We start from the raw sequence: 21,844 nt of genomic DNA, 5'->3' as shown, positions 1-21,844 counted from the left end.
ACCTTATTGATTGTAATATTTTGATCTGCAATTTCACAATTTAAATATCGAGATGGTCTAAGAGTAATTAAGAACCCAAGCTTTAGGCCCAGACTCTGGGCTAGGATTTGGGAGTCATAGCCTAAAAAATTATGATAGTATACCTACATCATACACTGGGTTCAATTATTGTCTTTACCTCTTCTTAGGTGTTTTGGACATTTGTTATTTTTTCTTTCCAGAATAATCTCTATTCTTCTGGGAAATGTTCCTTCAAACTGTGATTCTCATGGAGGCTGCCATCCCTAACAAGAGGAGTGAATGTGTGATTCAAGGTTGACAACAATGATCCGTGTAGATTTGAGCATGTGATCCAAACTGGGCCAATCAAATCTTTCCCTGGAGTTTTTCTATGGGGAATTTAAAGGGAATAGCCCCTTCTTCTCCAGATGAGGAGCTGTTAGAATGTAAGGAAACATACGTTTAGAGAAAAAGCTGTTTAGAGATGTTCATGAAAGTCACATGGCTAGTGTGTAGCAGAGTCAGGTACCTTGAAAGCACTTGCTCATAGCCACAGGACTGTGGCTCCCAGAAGCTAAAATGCTACTCCTAACACAGGACATGTCCAGTAGACCTCTGTCTCCTGCTCCATGGGGGAGGGGAAAGTATTTAATGTCTTAATTCCACTATGCTATGGTTTTGTTGGCATCATGGATTCTGTGTGTCTTGTTAGATACTGAATAGTTTTCACTGCTGTTTTTAGTTCATTCAACATTTCCCGGGTGCCACAGCCTTGTTATCATAGCATGTCCTTTAGGGGGTTTCAATATGATGTTTGTGTCTTTCAAATACACATAATTCATCTAATCTTATCTATCTGCGGTTTGGAGGATTTCTTAGTTACCCTGTTGTAGATGTTATCTCCACACTCTTATTGCTTTATTTTTTTGCAGTGTTACAACATTTTTTCAATGAACCTGGGCTAATTGTTTATTTTGTTTAATCTTTCTGTAATTTAGGTTTGTTGGGACAGGCCTGCTGAACTGTTTTATTTTGCTATCTTCCTTTGTTAGGTTGTTGTTAGGTGCCATCCAGTTGGTTATGACTCATAGCTACCCTATGCACAACAGAACAAAACACTGCCCAGTCCTGCGCCATCCTCCCAATCATTGGTGTGCTTGAGCCAATTGTTGCAGCTACAGTGTCGATTCACCTCATTGAGGGTCTCCCTCTTTTTCGCTGACCATCTACTTTATCAAGCATGATGACCTTCTCCAGGGACTGGTCCCTCCTGATAATATGTCCAAAGTATGTGAGATCTTCCTAGGCCATTGTTATTCAAACTCTAGAACACAGCCCATTAGTGGGTTGTGAAATCAATTTAGTATGACAAGTATTTTTAAGTAGAAGAGAATAAAAAATATCAGAGTGCATCACACATAAACCCAAACCCAGTGCCGTCGAATTGATTCTGACTCATAGCAACCCTATAGGACAGAGTAGAACTGCCCCATAGAGTTTCCAAGGAGCGCCTGGCGGATTCAAACTGCTGACCCTTGTGGTCAGCAGCCGTAGCACTTAACCACTATGCCACCAGGATTTCCATTTTAAGGGTTAATATAGTTTTTAAAACTTTTGTTTCAGTTATATGTGTATGTTGCAATGTAAAATATGTTTCTTACTGTGACTGATGGTCAAAAAGTTTGAGAAAGGCTACTCTGAAGGATTCTGCTATTTGGAATGTCTCAAGTTTTATCCCAAAGAGAAATTCAATTTTTCATTCTTCTTTCTGTAACTCAACTAAACCACAAATAATGGCATTTACTGTAATTCACAGTTGAGTTGATTTCCTAAGTTCCCTGAAGACTATCCAATAAGGATCCTGGCTTTGTGTCAATTCATGATATTAAAAGGCATTTCACCTCAGACACAAAATTATTGGCCAGCTTCTTAGAGCACTTCTTATCCCAAAAGATGGTGCTTTAAATCTATGTCCTTTCCTCAGGGATTTCTCACCATTAATTCCATATTCCATATTCCTGGGAGAGAAAATCTGATGGGCCCAGCTTAGTGCAGGTATTAACCTGAATCCAATTAGTAATGGCAGAAGTCAGGGAGAATTGAGGGGTCACATGATCTAGTGCCAAGAAGCAGGAGTTACAAGTGGAGTGGAGATTTTAGTATCTATCTCCTAAACTTGGCATCTGCTCTCTCAATGTTGGGAGTACCCTGATAAGAAATCAAGATTTGATCAATGGTCCAGTTATTAAGACCATTCCAGTGAAGAAAATTCTGAAGACTAAGATGAATCATCTTACACTTGATTTAACCCTGTATCAACAGCATGGGTGATTGGGGCTTGTACAAACTGTCCTGGTTCCACCTGATCCCACAGGCAGAGCATCACCCGCTGGGAGCTAACTATGGAGCCCCGAGGCCCAGTTATAGATTCTGCTGCACCTGGCCTTGACTTCTGCCTGTAAATCAAGGTTTCATCCCAACTTCTCATTGACTATATCTTAAATCCTTCTTAAAAAATGTCACATCCTAACATTTCATAACATGGAGGAACCTGGAAGCCTTTATGCTGAGTGAAATTGGTCAGTCGCAAAGGACAAATATTGTATAAGACCACTATTATAAGAACTTGAGAAATAGTTTAAACTGAGAAGAAAACATTCTTTTGTGGTTATGAGAGGGGGGAGGGAGGGAGGGTGCGAGAGGGGTACTCACTAATTAGATAGTAGATAAGAACTGCTTTAGGTGAAGGGAAAGACAGCACACAATGCAGGGGAGGTCAGCACAATTGGACTAAACCAAAAGAACAGAAGTTTCCTGAATAAACTGAATGCTTCAAAGGCCAGCGTAGAAGGGCAGGGGTCTGGGGACCATGGTTTCGGGGACATCTAAGTCAATTGGCATAATAAAATCTATTAAGAAAACATTCTGCATCCCACTTTGAAGAGTGGCATCTGGGGTCTTAAATGCTAGCAAGCAGCCATCTAAGATGCGTCAATTGGTCTCAACCCACCTGGATCAAAGGAGAATGAAGAACACAAGGTGATTACGAGCCCAAGAGACAGAAAGGGCCACATGAACCAGCGACTACATCATCCTGAGACCAGAAGAACTAGATGGTGCCTGACTACAGCCTATGACTGCCCTGACAGGGAACACAACAGAGAACCCCTGAGGGAGCAGGAGAGCAGTGGGATGCAGACCCCAAATTCTCATAAGACCAGACTTAATGGTCTGACTGAGACTGGAAGAACCCCGGTGGTCATGGCCCCCAGACCTTCTGTTGGCCCAGGACAGGAACCATTCCCGAAGCCAACTCCTCAGACATGGATTGGACTGGACAATGGGTTGGAGAGGGATGCTGGTGAGGAGTGAGCTTCTTGGATCAGGTGGACGCTTGAGACTATGTTGGCATCTCCTGCCTGGAGGGGAGATGAGAGGGTGGAGGGGATTAGAAGCTGGCGAAATGGACATGAACGGAAAGAGTGGAGGGAGAGAGCCGGCTGTCTTATTAGGGGGAGAGTAATTGGGCATGTGTAGCAAGGTGTATATGGGTTTTTGTGTAAGAGACCGACTTGATTTGTAAACTTTCACTTAAAGCACAATAAAAATTATTAAAAAAAAAAAAAATGTCACATCCTTATCTTATAGTTCTCATCTGACCAAGCTCTTAGTCAATTTTGTCTCATATGTTCCTTTTGAGTGCTTACCATGTGCCGGGCATTGAGCTAGTCACTAACAATACATCGGTGGATGAAATAGCTATGGTTTCTCTCCTGATTATGCTCTTGATTTTTGACCAGGCTTATCGCTTAAACCCTAAAGGTTCTGTTCACTACTTTGATCTTCATTCATGGGACTTTGCCTCTTGCTGAAACCTCTGCTGACCTGGTCTTCAGCAATTCTGTGAAGTTTGGATGGAGGGTGGAAGGAAATGTTTCTCTGTTTCTGTCCTGTAGAAAGGAACATTTTTCTTGCCTTTCAAAAACAAAACAAAATAAAACATTTTTATGGGTGGGTGAAACAAATATCAAGCAATTTTTTTTCCTGTAGGGAATCACCAAATCAGCATACTTAATCCAAACTATGGAATTCTTTTTCTTAACCTATGAATATTCTCACTCAATCTTTACTCATTTTAGCAAGGTGTCAATAAGACACGAATGTTTTGGGCCTAACAATATTAACTAGGATAATGATGTCACCAGCTCTGGAAGTATTTGACTACACAAATGTTTTAACACACTTATCAGAAGTGTCATGAATAACTTATTACTAACAATAACTTGTTGTTGCTGTTAGATGCTGTCACTCTTAGCAACCCGATATACAACAGAATGAAACAGTGCCTGGTCCTGTGCCATCCTCAGAACCATTGCTATGTTTGAGCCCATTGTTGCAGCCACTGTGTCCACCCTTTTGATAAGGGTCTTCCTCTTTTTTGCTGACGTTCTACCTTACCAAACATGATGTCCTTCTTCAGAGTCTGGTCCCTCATGATAACATGTGCAAAGTACGTAAGATGAAGTCTTGACATCCTCAGTTCCAAGGAGCACTCTGGCTGTACTTCTTCCAAAACAAATTAGTTCTTTCTTCTGGCAGCCCATGGTATATTCAATATTCTTTGCCAACACAGTAAGTTAAAGGCATCAATTCTTTTTTGGTCTTCCTTATTCATTGTCCAGCTTTCACATGCATATAAGGCGATTGAAAATATGGCTTGAATCAGGCACACTTTAGTCCTCAAAGTGACATCTTTGCTTTTCAACACTTTAAAAAGGTCTTTTACAACAGATTTGCCCAATGCAATAAGGCATTTGATTTCCTGACTGCTTCTTCCATGGGCATTGATTGTGGATGTCAGCAAAATGAAATCCTTGGCAACTTCAATATTTTCTCTGTTTATTTTGATGTTGCTTATTGGTCCAGTTGTGAGGACTTTTGTTTTCTTTATGTTGAGGTGTAAAATACTGAAGGCTATATAGTCTTTGATCTTCATCAGTAAGTGCTTCCTCTTCACTTTCAGCAAGCAAGGTTGTGTCATCCGCATACTGCAGGTTGTTAATGAGTCTTCCACCAGTTCTGATGCCACATTCTTCTTCATACAGCCCAGCTTCTCAGATTACTTGCTCAGCATACAAAGTGCATATATATGGTGAAAGGATACAACCTTGACACACACTTTTCCTGACTTTAAACCAAGCCGTATCCCCTTGTTCTATTCAAATAACTGCCTCTTGGTCTGTGTACAGGTTCCTCATGAGCACAATTAGGTGTTCTGGAATTCCCGTTCTTCGCAATGTTATCCATAATTCATTATGATCCACACAGCCAAATGCCTTTGTATAGTTAATGAAACACAGATAAACATCTTTCTGGTATTCTCTGCTTTCAGCCAAGATCCATCTGACATCAGCCATGACAGCCTTCGTTCTATGTCCTCTTCTGAATCCAGCTTGAATTTTGGCAGTTCTCTGTCAAGGTACTGCTGCAACCGCTTTTGAATTATCGTCAGCAAAATTTTTCTTGCATATGATATTGTTCCATAATTTCCACATTCCGTTGGATCACCTTTCTTTGCAATGGACACAAATATGGATCCCTTCCAGTCTGTTGGCCAGGTAGCTGTCTTCCAAATTCCTTGGCATGGATGAGTGAGCTCTTCTAGTGTTGCATCCTTTTGTTGAAATATCTCAATTGTTATTCCATCAATTCTTGGAACCTTGTTTTTCACCAATGCCTTTAATACAGCTTGGACTTCTTCCTTTAATACCATCAATTTTTGATCATATGCTGACTCCTGAAATGGTTGAGTGTCAACCAATTCTTTTTGGTACAGTGACTCTGTATATTCCTTTCATCTTCTTTTGATGCTCCCTGTGTCATTCAATATTTTGGCCATAGAATCCTTAAAAATTGCAACTTGAGGCTTGAATTTTTTCTTCAGGTCTTTCAGCTTGAGAAATGCAGAGCGTGTTCTTCCCTTTTGGTTTTCTAACTCTAGGTCTTTGCACATTTCATTACAATATTCTACTTTGTTTTCACAAACTGCCCTTTGAAATCTTTTGTTCAGATCTTTTACTTCATCCTTCCATTTACTTTAGCTACTCTACATTCAACAGTAAGTTTCAGACTGTCTTTTCACATCCATTTTGGTCTTTTTTTTCTTTAGCTTTTTTAAATGACCTCTTGTTTTCATCGTGTTTGATGTTCTTGATTTCATTCCATAACTCATCTTGTCTTTGGTCATTAGAGTTCAGTGTGTCAGATCTATTCTTGAGATGGTCTCCACATTTAGGTGGGATATACTTAAGGTTGTATTTTGAATTTCATGGACTTGCTTTAATTTTCTTCATTTTCAACCTGAACTTGGCCATCTTTCAACACCTTTGGTTTCCCTAAGACCACTGTGCCATGTCAAGCAGATACGTGCAAACCACTTGACTGATGTGCTGGACAATTTTAAAAGGAAATTATGGACTCTCTGTTGTCCTAGTTATCTTAAAAAAAAAAAAAAAAAAAAAAAAACCTTTGCTTTTGTGTCTATTCCAACTCATAGCGACCATATGGGACAGAGTAGAACTGCCCCATAAGGTTTCCAAGGAGCGGCTGGTGGATTCAAACTGCTGTACTTTTGGTTAGCTGCTGAGCTCTTAACCACTGCGCCTCCAGGGCTCCAGTTATCTAGACTTTTACTTATCTAGTACTGCTATAACGGAAATACCACAAGTGGTGGCTTTAACAAACAGAAATTCATTCTCACAATCTAAGAGGTTAGAAGTCCAAATTCAGGGTGCCACCTCCAGGAGAAGGCTTTCTCTCTGTCAACTCTGGAGGAAGGTCCTTGATATCAATCTTCAGCTGGTCTAGGAGCTTCTCAGTGCAGGGACTCAGGTCCAAAGGACATGCTTTGTTCCTGGCACTACTTTCTTGGTGGTGTGAGGTCCCCCGTCTCCCTTTCTTTTATATCTCAAAAGAGATTGACTCAAAATACAACCTAATTTTGTAGATTTAACCCTGCCTCATTAACATAACTGCCTCTAATCCTGTGTCATTAACATCATACAGGTAGGATTTACAACACATAGGAAAGTCACATCAGATCACAAAATGGTGGACAATCACACAATACTGAGAATCATAGCCTAGCCAAGTAGACACACATTTTTGGGGGACACAGTTCAACCGATAACAATTGTGTTTTATGCTAACAGTACTTAATTGAGATATAACCTATAAACAGAAAAGTGCACAAACCTGATTTTTGTTACAATTGTAACTTACACTCAGATCAAAATAAATCACCTCAGAAAGTTCCTTTGTGTTCCTTTTCAATCAACAGCCCACTCCAGAGGCAATATTATACCATCACTGTCTTAGTCATCTAGTGCTGCTATAACAGAAATACCACAAGTGGATGGCTTTAACAAAGAGAAATTTATTTCCTCACAGTAAAGTAGGCTAAAAGTCGAAATTCAGGATGTTAGCTCCAGGGGAAAGTCGTTCTCTGTTGACATTCTCATCAATGTCTCCCCAGACTAGGAGTTTTTTTCTCTGTGCAGAAATCCCAGGTCCAAAGAACGAGCTCTGCTCCTGGTGCTCCTTTCTTGGTGGTGTGAGGTCCCTCTATCTCTCTGCTTGCCCCTCTCTTTTATATCTCAAGAGATTTCCTTAAAATACAATCCTGCCTCACTAACACAACTGCCACCCATCCTCCCTCATTAACATCATAGAGGCAGGATTTACAACCTATAGGAAAATCACACAATACCAGGAATCATGGCCCAATCAAATTGACACACATATTTTGGGGGAACATAATTAAATCCATGACAGTTACCAAAGAGTAGTTTTTGCCTATTCTTGAACCTCATTCATATGAAGGGAATAGTACAGTATGTACTGTTTTCACCATTCATTTTTTTCACCCACATGGTTTTTAGGTTCATCCATGTTCTTGCATGTATAAGTAGTTTGTTCTTTTTTTATTGCTTAATATTATTTCACTGTATGAATATACCACAGTTTTACTCATTCTGTTGATGGGCAAGTGGAATATTTCCAGATTTGGGGTACTGAGAATAAAGCTACTGTGATCATTTGCCTTTTGCTGATACATGCATTTCTCTTGGGTATATACCTGAGAGTGGAATTGCTGAGTTATAGGGTAAGTGTATGTTTAACTTGATTTAAAAAATTGCTGGTTTCCTAAAGTAGTTGAACCACTTTACACTCTCACCAACATTATTTGGTAGTTCCAGTTGCTCCACATTCTTACCAACATGTACTAACAGAGTGAGCGAGGCTTCCTTTCTGTTTTACCATCCTGTTCCCTCAGTTTCTCTAAGTCTTATTGTAAACTAACGAGCTGAAGGGCTGGACAGCTTTAAAAGTGAATTATGGAGTCAGTCGGGTGTGTGTGTAGTGGTATCTCATTCTGGGTTTCAATAGAAATTTCCTAATAACAAAAGATGTTGAACAAGTATACTTTCATGTTTACTGGCCATTTGAATATCCTGTTTTATGAAATGCCTGTTTCAGGATTTTTTTTTTTTTTTTTTTTTGCCTATTTTTTTTATCATATTTGTTTGTTACTCATTATTATTGTAGGGAGTTTTTTCTGTGTTCTGAATCTGAGTCCTTTGTAAGATGGATATACTGTGAATATATTCTTCCAGTCTGTAGTTTACCTTTCCACTTTCTTAATGGTGTGTTTTGATCAGCTTAAATTTTTACTTTTGATGAAGTATACTTTATCAGATTTTTAATTTATTGTTAATTCTTTTAGTGTCCTATCTAAGAAATCTTTGCCTACTCTGAGGTAGTAAAGATTTTCCCTTGTATTTTCTCCTAGATTGTTTACAGTTTTTACATTTAGTCTATGATCTGTCACAAATTAACCTGTGTGTACAGTGAGAGACAGAGATCATATATATATATGAATTTCTAGTTGTTCAGTGTTATTTGTTGAAAAGACTTTTCTTTTACCATTGAGTGACTTTGATCCTTTTTCATAAATTAATTGACCCTATGCATGTGAGCCTATACTGAATTATTTATTCTTCCATAGGTCTATTATTTATTTATCTTTATGTCAATATTACAATGCTTCATTGCTTTTTGGTAAATTTACATATCGATAGTATAAGTCCTCCAACTTTCTTGTTCTTCGTGATTGTCTTGGCTATTCTATCTTCTTTGTACTTCCACATAACTTTTAGAATCAGTTTCTTAATAGCTACAAAAAAAAAAATCCTTTTGGGATTTTTAACCTATAGATCAATTTGGGAAGAAATGAAAAATTGACAGGATTGAGTCTTCAGATCCAGAACATGATATAGCTCCTGATTTATTAGGTCTTTTTAATTTCTCTCAGCGATGTTTCTAGTGTAGACGTTTTGCATGTCTAAATTTATTCCTAGATATTTAATGTTTTTTAATGTTATTATAATTTCTATTTTTTATTTCATTTTTCAATTTTTGTTGTAGATATATAAAATTCAGTGATTTTTACATGTTGTTATTACATTTCATGGCTTTGCTAATTTACTTACTGTTCTACCACTCTGTAGAATCCTTTGTGTTTCCTGTATAAGGAATCACATCATCTACAAATAGGGAGTTTTCTTATTTCCATTTCAATTATCATGGCATTTCTTCCTTTTTCTTGCCTTACTGGCTAGGACCTTCTGTACAATGTTGAGTAGAAGGGGTGAAAGTGTTCCTGATCTTACGAGACAGGCATTTAATATTTCACCATTACATTTAATGTTGTCTGCAGATTCTTTTTATTAGATCAAGGAAGTGCCTATCTTCCTAATTTGCTGAGAATTGACTGTTTTTTTTCTTTTTTAAAACTTTGAATGGGTGTTAAATTTTGTCAAATGTTTTTTCTGTATCTATCAAAGTGATAATATGGTTTCTCTTTATTTTTTAGTGAGGGGATTATATTGATTGATTTATAAATCTTAAATCAACCTAGAATTCCTGGGACAAGCCCTACTTAGTCATGATGTAGTATTATCCCTTCATATACAGATTGTTGGGTTTGATTTGCTAATATTTTGCTTAGGATTTTCATGTCTATGTTCACGAGGGTTATTGGTCTATATTTTTATCTTCATGCAACGTCCTGCTCAGATTTTGGTATAAGAGTTACGCTGGACTCATAAAATTAGTTAAGAAGCATTCACTCTTTCTCTGTAGAGTTTGTGTATAATTGGTATTTGACAGAATTTCCCAGAGAAACCATCTGGGTTTGGAGTTTTGTTTTTGTTTTGTAGGAAAGTTACAAATTTTGAATTAAATAACTTTGCCAGATATAGGATTATTCAAATTTTTCATTCTTCTCGGGTCAGTTTCAGAAAATTATATTTCTTAATAAGATTGTTCCCTTCCTCTAAGTTGTTTAATTTGTTAGCAGAAAAAAAATTTTTTTTTTCATAATATATTCTTTATATATTTTTTAGAGATTTTTCTCTTTATCATTGGTTTTCAGTAGTTTGACTCTAATGTGCCTAGGTTTCTCTTTGTGCTTATCCTGATTGGGGGTTGCAGAGCTTTTTGAGCTATGGGCTATATTTTATTAATTTTGGAAAAATTTTGCCCATATCTCTTCACATATTTTTTCTGCCTAATTTTCTCTCTCCTTCCTTTCTAGGAATCCAATTATACATATGTTAGACAGCTTGATATTGTCCCACAAATCTTGGAGGGTCTGTTCTATGTTTTATTATTATTATTTAATTATTCCTTCTCTCTGTGCTTCACTTTGAATAATTTGTAGTCACCAACCTTCAAGTCACTGATTCTTTTTTCTGCTTTGTTTGGAATTTCTGTTTAGCCCATCTAATGAGTTCTTCATTTTAGATTTGTGTCTTTCTCTCCTATGATTTCCACTTTGTTCTTTTTTAGAGTTTCTATTTCTATGTGGTATTTCCCATCTGTTCATTGATTTTTTCCCATCTTTACCTATTAACAATTAAAAATACCTATAATAGTTATTTTATTGCTCTTTTCTTCCAATTTCAATATCTGGGTCATATGTGCGTCTGCTTCTGTGTTTTTTACCCTCTTGATTACGGATCAAATTTTCCTGCTTCATTGCACATCTAGTAATTTTTATTATCTGCTAGATATTGTAAGTTATAGATTGTAGAGATCTGGATTATGTTATCTTCTTCTAAAACATGATGAATTTTGTTTTGGCAGATTCATCTTGATCCTCTTGAGGCTTGATTTCAGACTTTGTTAGGGTAAGTTTATTTCAATTCTGTCCTTAATCCTATGGCATAGTCTTTTACTTTTAAAGCATGGTTCTTATTACCGAAGTGTAGTCTTTCTTGGTCTCGTCTGAATGTCTGGAATGTACATTAATGTTCCTCCACTCTTGGTGGATCAGAACTTATGAAGTCATTCTTGGCTCTTCTGTTTCAGTTATACCTCATATTCCATTCATTCAGAAACCTTGTCGTCCCTACCTTCATAGCACAGCCTGAATTTAAATACTTCTTAGCACATCCAGTACTACAATATTGATTCCAATCACAATCATCAGTCACTTGAATTACTGCTCACCCAGAAACCCAGCACCGTCGAGTCGATTCCGATGCAGTAACCTTCTAACTTGTCTCCCTCCTTCCATCCTTGCTTTCCCTAATGTCCGTTCTCAACCCAGCAACCATAGTGACCCTTTAAGAACATAAGTCAGATCATGCCATGCCTCTGATCAAACCCTCCAGTGACTCCCCGTTTCATTCAGAGTAAAAGCCAGATTTCTTACATTGACCCACCAAGCCCTGCATGATCTGACCCCTTGTTAGTTTCCTGATTATCTTCATTAGTTCACTCTGCTTCAGTCACATTGTTTTCCTTACTGTTCATTGAATGTGAACACAAGGTATATTTTTTATCTAAGTAAGGACCATTGCACTTGCTGTTTCCTCTGTCTCAAATGCTGATCTCAGATATCCATATGAAACACTCCCTCATATCCTTCAATTCTTTGTTTAATTGTCTCCTCAATGAGTCTGACATGGACAACTATTTTAAAATTGGACCTGTTCCCCATCTTTGTACTCTCAGCCTTCCAAACCCGGCTCCATTTTTTCCCATAGCACTTAAAAAAAAGCACTTAGCACCTCTTATATACAATATGGTGGTCTTACTTATTTTGTTTATTTTTTACTATCTGTCTCCCTCTGCTATAGTGTAAGTTCCTGGAGGGCAGTGATTTTTCTTTATTCTGTTTGTTGATGTTCACAAACCCTTAAACAGAACATGGCATTAGTCAGCAATCAATAAATTTTGGTTTTTTTGTTAGTTTTACTTTTTACAGTAAACATTTCAAACATCAGAAAAGTAGAGAAAATAGTATAATAGACCAATAAATATCAATCACTTAGATTTACTAATTATTAATTTTTTTCATAATTATTCATTCTACATTTTTGATGAAGTATTTCAAGTAAATTGTAGATCTCATGATGATTAATACCTAAACACTTCAGTAAACATCTGTAAAAAACAAGGACAGCTTTCTACATAACCCCAATGTCATCCATATCTAAAAAAACTAATTCCTTTATATCATCTAGTTCATACCCAAAATTTCACAATTGTCCCAGAGATGCATTTTATAGTTAGTTTGTTTGAACCAGATTTCAAACAAGTCCAGGCATTACATTTGATTCTATGGCATAAATTTCTTTTAACCTAGGACAGCCTGCCTTTTTAATTTTTTTTCCCATGACTTTGGCTCTTTGAAGAAACTGGATCAGTTTATCCAGTAAAGTATCCTGCCTTCTAGATATGCCTGATTCCTCTCTAATTCTGCCATTCAATTTATTATTTTAATTCTTGTATTTCCTGTATAGGCAGTCCCTGGGTTCCAAACAAGATCTGTTCCTGACTATGTCTTTAAGTCAAATTTGTAGGTAAGTCAGAACAGATGCTTACGGTTCTTAATTAGCCTTACTTTAGTGCAAGAAAAGACTTGAAGCTTTTTCAAAGATTTAAAAACTTCACATGCAGCAAGTGAAGGTGATTGAGACAAAGAATTTGTTGCCAGTAAGGAAGGGTTGGCTCAGTCGTTTCAACGTAAGGGCAAATTTACATAACATTAAAGGGCAAGCACCTTTTGAGTTATTCTTAAGTCCAATGTTCATACCTGATGACTGGCTGTAATACAGAAGTTAGATATGAAAGTTTGATTAGATTCAGAATATTTTTGGCAAGGATACTGTGTATTTCTATGGAATTATATCAAGATGTATGTAATGTCTGGTTGTTCCACTGTTAGAAATGTTAAAATTGATGAATGATGATAAACATTGAATAAACTAATAACAATCCCTGCCCTTACAGAGTTCACCAAATCGAGCATCACTCTTATTTACTTGCATTCTGATATTCTTTCTCGAATGAGAGAGAATGGAGTTTGTGATGATTAAGATTGTGTGTCAACTTGGCTGAGCCATGATTCTCAGCGTTTTGGTGGTTGTATAATGTTGTGATCATTTCTGCGTTGAGATTTGATACATGATCACCCCATGATGGGATCTGCTGTGAGTAGCCAATCTGTTGAAGGGGAGTTTCCTTGGGTATGTAGCCTGCATTAAGGATAAGTGGATGTTCAGGCAGGGGCTCTGGGGTTCTGTGCTGGCTACTATTCATCTGACCTTCTGTTCCCGGGACTTGAACTAGCAGTTGCCTGCCAATCTGGAAATCTGTCAATCTTTACAGCCTGTGAGCAACAGTTCTGCTCTCCAGCCTGCTGATCTTGGGTTCACCAGCCCCCACGGCTACATGAATCAGGAGAAACCTCTTTCCTGACCCACGGACTGTGTGGCCCACCAGTTAGTGTGGGGGCATAAGGAAGTCAGGTTATCACTGGAGCCTTGGCTCATGTCAGTCTCACAGTAGGTCCAGTGGTTTCTCAAACCTATCCTGTAGTGGTCTGCCCAGTTCCAGAAGGATTGGAATAGATATACTCAGGAACTGGCAGAATCCCCACATTGAATCCCTGACAAATGGAATAAGGGCTATTATGGTAGGAAAAACCAAGTGAAAGCCATTAGAACTGCCCCTACCTAGGAAAGTAGTAAACCAAAAGCAATACTGCATTCCTGCAGGGATTGCAGAGATTACTGCCACCATCAAGGATCTGAAGGAAGCAGGGGTGGTGATTTCCACCACATCCCCATTCAACTCACCTATTTGGCCTGTGCAGAAAACAGATGGATCTTGGAGAATGACAGTGGATTATCAAAAACTTAACCAGGTGGTGACTCCTATTGCAGCTGCTATTCCAGATGTAGCCTCATTGCTTGAGCAAATTAATACATCTCCTGGTAGCTGTTGTGCAGCTATTGACCTGGCTAATGCCTTTTTCTCCATACCTGTTTTGAAGGACCATCAGAGCAGTTTGCCTTTAGCTGGCAAGGCCAGCAATACACCTTCAGTTGCCTACCTCAGAGCTACATCAGCTCTCCAGCCCTATGTCATAATTTAGTCTGCAGGGACCTTGATCGCCTTTCCTTTCCACAAGACGTCAGTCACGCTGCTCCATTACTTTGATGACGTTATATTGATTGGACCTAGTGAGGAAGAAGTGTCAATGACTCTGGACTTATTGGTAAAACATTTGTATGCTAGAGGATGGGAAATAAATCCCATAAAAATTCAGGCACCTTCACCTCAGTGAAATTTCTGGGGGTCCAGTGGTGTGGGGTGTGTTGAGATATTCCTTCTAAAGTGAAAGATAAGTTATTGGATCTGGCTGCTCCCACAACTAAAAAGGAGGCAGAACACCTAGTGGGCCTCTTTGAATTTTGGAGGCAACATATTCCTCACTTGGGTGTGCTACTCCAGCCTATTTATCAAGGGACTTGAAAAGCTGCTAGTTTCGAGCGGGGTCCAGAAGAAGAGAAGGCTCTGAAAGAGGTTCAGGCTGCTGTGCAAGCTGTTCTGTCACTTAGGCCATATGACCTGGCTGATCCAATGGTGCTTGAAGTGTCAGTGGCAGATAGAGATGCTGTTTGGAATCTTTGGCAGGGCCTTATTGGTGAATCACAGCCCAGACTCTTAGAATTTTGGAGCAAAATCCTGCCATCCTCTTCAGATAACTACTCTCCTTTTGAGAAACAGCTTTTGGCTTGTTACTGCGCCTTGGTAAAGACTGAGGGCTTAATCATGGGACAGCAAGTCACCATGTGACCTGAGGTACCCATTGTGAACTGGGTGTTGTCTGACTCACAGAGTCATAAAATTGGATGTGCACAACAGCACTCCTTCATTAAGTGGAAGTGGTATACATGAGATCGGGCCTGAGCAGGACCTGAAGGCACAAGCAAGTTGCATGAGAAAGCAGCTCAAATGCCCATGGTCTCCTCTCCTGTTATATTACCTTCCACCTCCCAGTCAGCACCTATGGCCTCATGGGGAGTTCTTTATGATCAGTTGACCGAAGAAGTGAAAACTTGTGCCTGGTTTACAGATAATTCTGCGTAATATGCAGGCACCACTCGAAAGTAGACAGTGGCAGCACTACTGCCCCTTTCTGGGACCTCCCTAAAGGACGGTGGTGAAGAGAAATCCTCCCAGTGGGCAGAACTTCGAGCAGTGTACCTGATCGTTCACTTTGCTTGGAAGGAGAAGTGGCCAGGTGTATGATTATATACTGATTCATGAGCTGTGGTCAATGGTTTGGCTGGATGGTCAGGGACTTGGAAGGTTCAAACATAATTGGAAAATTGGAGACAAGGAGGTATGGGGAAGAGGTATGTGGACAGACCTCTCTGAATGGGCCAAAGAAGTGAGTACTCACCAAAGGGTGACCTCAGCAGAGGAGGATTTTACCAATCATGTGGATAGGATGACTCGTTCTGTGCAAACCAGTCATCCTCTTTCGCCAGCTACTCCTGTCATTCCTCAATGCGCTCATGAACAAAGTGGCCACGGTGGCAGGTATGAAAGTTATGCACGTGCCCAGCAACATGGATTTCTACTCACCAAGGCCGACTTGACTACAGCCACTGCTGTGTGCCCAATCTGCCAGCAGTCGAGACCAACACTGAGTCCCTGATATGGCACCATCCCTTGAGGTGATCAGCCAGCAACCTAGTGGCAAGTCGACTACATTGGACCACTTCCATCATGGAAATGGCAGCGTTGTGTTCTCACTGGGATAGGCGCTCTGGATATGGATTTGCCTTCCTTCCACGCAATGTTTCTTCCAATACAACCATCTGTGAACTTACGGAATGCCTTATTCACCATCAAGGTATCCCACACAGCACTTCCTCAGATCAAGGGACTCACTTCACAGTAAATGAAGGGTGGCAGTGGGCCCATGCTCATGGAATTCACTGGTCTTACCATGTTTCCCATCATCCTGAAGCAGCTGACTCGATAGAACAATGGAATGGCCTCCTAAAGACACAATAATGGTGCCAGCTAGGTGGCAATACCTTGCAGGGTTGGGACAATGTTCTCCAGGAAGCTGTATATGCTCTAAACCAGCATCCAATATATGGTGCTGTTCTCCTGTAGCCAGGATTCATGGGTCCAGAAATCAAGGGGTGGAAATAGGAGTGGCACCACTCACTACTACCCCTAGTGACCCACTTACAAGATTTTTGCTTCCTGTCCCTGTGACCTTATGCTCTGCAGGTCTAGAAGTCTTAGTTCCAAAGGGAGAAATGCTCCCACCTGGTGACACATCATTGATTCCACTGAACTCGAAGCTAAGAATGTCACCTGGCCACTTTGGGCTCCTTATGCCTCTAGATCAACAGGCAAAGAAGGGAGTTACCATACTGGCTGGTGTGACTGATCCTGATTACCGAGACGAAATGGGATGGATATTACATAATGGAGGTAAAGAAGAGTATGTCTGGAATGCAGGAGATCCCTTACAGCATCTCTTAGGACTACCATGTCCTGTGATTAAAGTCAATGGAAAACTACAGCAACCCAATTCTGACATGACTACTAATGGCCCAGATCCTTCAGGAATGAAGGTTTGGGTCGCCCCACCAGGCAAAAAACCACGACCAGCTGCGGGCAAAGGGAATAGGAAATGGGTGGTGGAAGAAGGTAGTTCTAAATACCAGTTAAGTTCACATGACCAGTTGCAGAAATGAGCACTATAATTGTTACTGGTATTTCTGTTTTGTATGTGTGCATCCAATATTTTTTTTCCTTCACTTATAAAATATGAGATTTAAACAGGGCTATTGAATTTTCGGTTGTATGTGTGTTCGTTGTATCATGTTAGGCCGAAATATGACTTTATAACTGTCTTTATTCAGAAATTATGAATGGTTTGGGGAGATGTGTACAGGTACCAAGTTGACAAGGGGTAGACTATGATGGTTAAGATTGTGTGTCAACTTGGCTAAGCCATGATTCTCAGTGTTTTGGCAGTCGTACAATGTTGCGACCACTTCCCTGTTGAGATTGATACATAATCACCCCCATGAAGGGATCTGCTGGGAGCAGCCAATCAGTTGAAGGGGAGTTTCCTTGGGTGAGTGGCCTGCATCAAGGGTGGGTGGATGTTCAGGTGGGGGCTCCTGGGCTTTTGCTTGTTCTGGATCCTGAAGCTGACCCCTGTTCGTCTGACCTCCAGTTCTTGGGAGTCGAGCTAGCAGCTTACCTGTGGTCTTCTCTGCCAATGTGGGGATCCGTTGATGTTCACAGCCTGTGAGCAACAGCCCTGCTCTTCGGCCTGCTGAACTTGGCTTCTTTTGCATATAGAAATACAGTTATTTCAGCACCATTTGTTGAAAAGACAATTCTTTTTCCATTGAATGAACTTGACACCTTTGTCAAAAGTTAATTGGCCATACATGTATGAGTTTAGTTCTGGACTTTTAATTCCATTCCATTGGTTTATGTGTCCGTTCTTATAATATTATCACACTGTTTTGATCACATTAGCTTTGTAGTAAGTTTTGAAATTGGGAAGTATGATTCCTCCTACTTTGTTCTTTTTCACCCAAGATTCATTTGGTTATCCAGCGCTCTCTTTCAATGATCTTTACTCTCTTTTTTACTTAATAGCCAATCTTACCAAAATAATAGCCTTTGTTTGCTGTTTAATTCCTCTACTACCATTCACTCTTTAATTCATTGTAAGCAGGCTTTTGTCATACCCTGCGCTTCTGCACAAACACTGGAATTTTCTGAGAGAAGTCTTCACTGATGTCACAATTGCCTAATCCAATGCGTTTTATCATCCTCATATTACTGAAACTTTCTGCTGCATTTGTCATTGTTGGTAGCACCTATCTTTTTGGATCTCTCCTCTTAATTTCACTGAAAACACTCTCTCTTCCTTGCCTCTTATCTTCCTAGTTAGTGCTTCTCCGTCCTGTGTTGGCACTTTTTTCTGTGCTAATCATTTAAATATTAATGTTGCCTTAAGTCCATATATCCCATTGAGTGTTCCTATTCATCACTGGGAGACCTCTTCTATTCTTTTGATTTCAATTACAATTCATTTGCAGTGACTTGTTATTTATTAACCACTGGCTGTGGGAACAGGGGGGTCCTGGTGGCACAGTGGGTAAGAGCTTGGCTGCTAACCAAAATGTCTGCAGTTTGAATCCACCAGCCACTCCTTGGAAACCCTATGGGCCAGTCCTATTCTATATACAGAGTTGCCGTGAGTCAGAATTGACTCAGTGGCATCAGGTTTGGTTTTGGTTTTTTGGTGGGAACAAGAGACATATCTGCCTTCTTCCCCTAACCCAGTATAATCAGTACCTAACACAGCTCCTGGCAATAGTTTGAATTGATAAATATTCTGTATCCTGGATTCTAGATCAGAGTAGCTTACCGCCTTTCTGGACATCACCAGTTGGACATTTCTTATTGTCTTGCTGCTGTTGTTGTTAGGTGTTATTGAGTCGGTTCAGGCTCATAGCGACCCTATGTAAAATGGAATGAAACACTATCCAGCCCTGTGCCATCCTCAAAATTGTTGCTATGTTTGAGCCCATTGTTTCAGCTACTGTGTCAATTTATCTCATCAAGGGTTTTCCTTTTTTTCACTGACCCTCTACTTTACCAAGTATGATGTCCTTCTCCAGGGGCTAGTCCCTCTTGATTAACATGTCCAAAGTATGTGGCATGAAGTCTTACTATCTTTGCTTCCAAGGAGCATTCTGGCTGTACTTCTTCCAAGACAGATTTGTTCATTCTTCTGGCAGTCCATGGTATAGTCAATATTCTTTACCAACACAGTAAGTCAAAGGCATCAATTCCTTTTTCAATCTTCCTTATTCATTATCGAGCTTTTACGTGCATATGGGGTGATTAAAAATACCATGGCTTGGGTTAGGTAGATCTTAGTCCTCAAAGTGACATCTTTATTTTTAACACTTTAAAGAGGTCTTTTGCAGCAGATTTGTCCCATGCAATATGTTGTTTAATTTCCTGACTGGTACTTCCTTTGGGATTGATTATGGATTCAAGTAAAATAAATTCTTGACAACTTCAATATTTTCTCTGTTTATCATGATATTGCTTATTGGTCTAGTTGTGAGGATTTTTGTTTTCTTTATATTGATGTGTAATTTGTACTTGGAGTCCTGGTCATGTAGTAGTTAAAACCTCAGCTGCTAACCAAGAGGTCGGCAGTTCGAATCTACCAGCTAGTCCTTGGAAACCCTATGTGACAGTTCACTGTGTCCTATAGGGTTGCTATGAGTTGGAATAGACTCAATGGTGACAGGTATAAGCCATACTCAATATAAAGTATGGATTACATCTCAGTATAAAGAACTTTTGCCAGCGCCTTCAGTGCAGCTTCAACTTCTTCCTTCAACAAGCAAGGTTGTGTCATCTGCATACCACAGGTTATTAATAAGTCTTCTTCCAGTCCTGATGCCACGTTCTTCTTCATATAGTCCACCTTCTCGGATTATTTGCTCAGCATACAAATGGAATAAGTATGGTAAAAGAATACAACCCTGACACCTGACTTTAAACCATGCAGTATTCCCTTGTTGTATTTGAATGACTGCCTCTTGGCCTATGTACAGGTTCAGCATGAACACAATTAAGTGTTTTGGAATTCCCATTGTTTGCAGTGTTATCCATAATTTGTTATGATCCACACAGTCGAATGCCTTTGCATAGTCAATAAAACACAGGTAAACATCTTTCTGGTATTCTCTGCTTTCAGTCAAGGTTCATCTGACATCAGCATTGCTATCCTCCAGCTTGAATTTCTGGAAGTTCCCTCTCAGTGTACTGCTGCAACCATTTTTTGAATGATCTTCATTCAAATTTTACTTGCATGTGATACTGATGATATTGTTTGATAATTTCTGCATTCTCTTGGATCACCTTTCTTTGTGATGGGGCACAAATATGAATCTCCTCCAGTCGGTTGGCCAGGTAGCTGTTTTCCAAATTTCTTGGCATAGACAATGAGTGCTTCTAGTGTTGCATCTGTTTGTTGAAACATCTCAATTGGTATTCCTTCCATTCCTGAAGCCTTGTTTTTCACCAATGCCTTCAGCGCAGCTTCGACTTCTTTCTTCTATTCCATTGCTTCTCGATCATTTGCTACCTTCTGAAATGGCTGGATGTCAACCAGTTCTTTTCGGTACAGTGACTACGTGTATTCCTTCCATCTTCTTTTGATGGTTCCTGCGTTGTTCAATATTTTGCCCATAGAATCCTTCAAAGCTTCAATTCAAGGCTTGAATATTTTCCTCAGTTCTTTCAACTTGAGAAATGCTGAGTGTGTTCTTCCCTTTTGGTTTTCTAACTCCAGGTATTTGCACATACTTTATTTTGTCTTCTTGAGCAGACCCTTGAAATCTTCTCTTCAGCTCTTCTTTTACTTCATCCTTTCTTTCATTTATTCACTTTACTTCCATTCATTCAAGAGCAAGTTTCAGAGTCTCTTCTGTCATCCATTTTGGTCTTTTCTCTCTTTCCTATCTTTTTAATTTCCTTTTGCTTTCTTCATGTATGATGTTCTTGATGTCATCCCACAACTCATCTGGTCTTTGGTCATTAACGTTCACTGCATCAGATCTGTTCTTAAGATGGTATCCAAATTCAGGTGGGATATACTCAAGGTCATATTTTGGTTCTCATGGACTGGGTTTAATTTTCTTCAGCTTTAACTGGAACTTGCATATAAGCCATTGATGGTCTGTTCCACAGTTGGCCTTTGGCCTTGTTCTGATTGATGATATTGAGCTTTTCCGTCACCTCTTTCCACAGGTGTAGTCAGTAAGATTCCTTTATTTTCCATCCGTTGAGGTCCAGGTGTACAGCTGCCGTTTATGTTGTTGAAAAAGGTATTTTCAGTGAATAAGCTGTTTCTTGCAAAATTCTATCATGCGATCTCTGGCATCGTTTCTATTACCAAGGCCATATTTTCCAATTACTGATTCTTCTTTGTTTCCAATTTTTGCATTCCAATCACCAGTGATTGTCAGTGCATCTTCATTGCATGTTAGATCATTTTCAAACTGCAGAAGTTGGTAAAAATCTTCAATTTGTTCATCTTTGGCATTAGTGGTTGGTGCATAAATTTGAGTAATAGTCATCAAACAGACTTTAGCACACAAATTACCTGGGCAACTCATTAAAACGCAGATTTTGATTCACTAGGTTTAGGGTGGGCTCCAGATTCTGCATTTCTAACCAGCTCTCAGGTGATACCAGTGCTGCTTATCCAGTTACTAAATTTGAATAAAAAATTTGAATAGCAACTTGTAATTATGAATTTCCTCTTCCTCAAATACTCTCCTCTACTTATCTACTTGATAAATACTTACCCATCCGAGACTATACTCAGCCATCTTATCTCAGAAGA

General features: G+C 39.4%; 1 protein-coding gene across 3 annotated transcripts in view; it reads left to right on the top strand.

Annotated features, from left to right (window-relative positions):
• The window catches only part of CCDC18 (coiled-coil domain containing 18), a 198,758-nt gene that overhangs the window by 148,678 nt on the left and 28,236 nt on the right, over positions 1-21,844 (top strand). Inside the window, exons 30-31 of one of the 3 annotated variants that reach the window (XR_007516706.1) lie at positions 11,209-11,252; positions 12,873-12,932. The exons of the other annotated variants lie outside the window; for them this stretch is intronic. The gene's annotated coding sequence lies outside the window, so the exon portion shown is untranslated. The remainder of the gene's footprint in view (positions 1-11,208; positions 11,253-12,872; positions 12,933-21,844) is intronic. 3 annotated transcript variants of the gene reach the window in all.

Source organism: Elephas maximus, chromosome 3 (genome assembly GCF_024166365.1).
Source record: "Elephas maximus indicus isolate mEleMax1 chromosome 3, mEleMax1 primary haplotype, whole genome shotgun sequence".
Lineage (NCBI taxonomy): Eukaryota > Metazoa > Chordata > Mammalia > Proboscidea > Elephantidae > Elephas > Elephas maximus.
Note: the sequence above shows the minus strand (reverse complement) of the source record. Positions and strands in the feature narration are given on the sequence as shown.